Raw genomic sequence first — 2,501 nt, forward strand, 5'->3', positions numbered from 1 at the left:
CGCAATCGTCTCTCTCGCACGCCACAACTGATGCTTCTAATGTTCAGCTTATATGTATATATAATATATATATTACATATATATATATTATATATATGTATATATAATATATATATTACATATATATATTATATATATGTATATATAATATATATATTACATATATATTTATTATATATATATATATATATTATATATATGTATATATAATATATATATTACATATATATTTATGATATATATATTATATATATGGCTATACTTTATGAGGAAGACTTTATTCGAGATACTGCCCACGTACACATGTTAGGATGAAATTGTTAAACACTTCAGCATTTTTGATCATGTGCCAAGGAAATGCTCCTGGAGGTGAGGAGTCACAAATTTTGACAAATTTAATGAAAGACTGGGAAGTATATATAATCAAGCTATGAAATAAAACATGATCTGTTTCCTGTACATGTAATATCATAAATTAATTTTATAACATTTATATATACAATGTATATCCTTATTATGTGACCAATGAGAAACTCTATCTTTGACCAGTTTTTGACTAACCAGCCTTTACGTTAAGGATATGTTCAGGCTTATTATAATTTTCTGGTTTGAAACTAGAACCAATGGGAATATCATCCAGGATCTGAAAAGCTACAGCATGTGGGTTGAGTGTTGAGAAAGAGCAAGTATCCTTTACAATGGCTTCCCAGGGATTTTTTGCTGGAAATATATGTGATATATAATGACTTGTTGAAACATGATTTTTGTTTTTATCACTTAATAGAGTAAGAGGTAGGATAAGGAACTGGGAGAGAGAGAGACAAAGAACAAACAGTTGTGCAAAACAATTATTTTTTATTCGACAGCTCAAGTACATAAAATATTTTCAAATAGAAGAGTGGCATTGTCAAATAATATTGCAGTCATTTGCTAGTAATTCCATATTTTCCTCTTGAAGCTACTTTACTCAGAAATTCATTGTGATCTTTTCTGAATAATGTTACTGAATATATCTCATTGAGAGATTTAGATATAATAATATTTCCATTATAATCTTTAATTTTGTCAAAAGATAATGAACTGTTTAGTGGAATGCTTATTTTAGTAGTAAAAGGTCCAGTACTTTGATTTGAACCTGAAATTTATTGTTTATGATCAAGAAATTCTATGTAAACAACTCCCAGCCTTTTAATTGATGATGTTACCACAGGTCTGTTTATTGAATTTTTTCTGAACTTATAAAAAAAAAAGTAACTGTGGCTGTACTCAGCATTTGAAACCTTGTCAGTTTAGTAATAAGAAAAGGCCACAGAGTATCATGTTTCCATATTTAGTGATGAGTGTCCTTATTAGATGGTCTTGGTCCATATTTCAGCCAATCATTATTCTGGTGCATTTGTTTGATGTCAAGATTGATGAAAAATTCCATGCAGTTTTACACTACCAGCCAACTCCACAAACTGACAACACCAACAGCAAAAGTGAACCAATACTATAAGGGAGCACTGAAAAGTTCCTGACTTTGGCTAAGAGAAAATACTGGAGGATTAGTTAATTATGATTTTTTTTTTCATCATATTCCCCTTCGGGTGGTCCTTCAGTTTGGTTTGGTTTGAGGATCATAATGATGAAGCCAAGTTTCATCCATAGTAACTAAATGGGCCATAAAATCAGCCTCTCTCACTGCAAACCAGTCCAGATTCACCTTTGATGTCATTCTGATGCACTTCTGATCTGAGTTCAGGCATTTTGCAGAAAGTTTTCTCATGTCCAGAATGTTGTGGATGATGTGGCCAACTCTTTCACAGGAAATTTCCAGAGCCTCCTTTTTGGTCGCCAAAGCTGGTTGTCCTGACTGGGGTTCATCTGTGACTTCGAAATGACCAGTCTGAAATCTTGACACCCAGATTTTCTCTGTGGAGTAAGATGGGCAGCCATCCTTCAAGACTTCCTTCATCTCACCATGGATTTCCACTGCTCCTTTGCCTAGCAAAAAGAGTAACTTCATGATCAACCATGCTTCAATTTTACCAAAATACATTGTAGGAGCTGCCATCATGCATTAAATCTGCAAAACAGAGAAAGATATATTGTGTCCCATCATGATTTTTTGCATATCTTCTCCTAAACTGTTCTCCTGCCTCCCTTGTAAAGGTAACAGCTCTGCCCTTTCACAATACCCTTAAAGCCAGGAACTTTTCAGCACCCCTTCATACGAACTGGTGACTCCAACTGTGAAGAGTCACTCAACCAAACCACTAATTGACAATACTTGATGTTCAGCACAAGAAATTTATCACTGCTCATCCACAAATTGGCAAACAGACTGCTAAAAATGGCAGCTAGCATGAAGACCAACAGGATAATAGAACACTTTTTCCACCAACTTAAGACAGCCTTACAAATGTATGCTGACTCAGAGAGATGGTTAGAATCCTTTCTTGTTGTATTGCTCAGTTTACATACAGCAATAAAGGAGATCTTGGCTACTCTCCAATGGA

Source organism: Octopus bimaculoides, chromosome 19, assembly GCF_001194135.2.
Source record: "Octopus bimaculoides isolate UCB-OBI-ISO-001 chromosome 19, ASM119413v2, whole genome shotgun sequence".
NCBI lineage: Eukaryota > Metazoa > Mollusca > Cephalopoda > Octopoda > Octopodidae > Octopus > Octopus bimaculoides.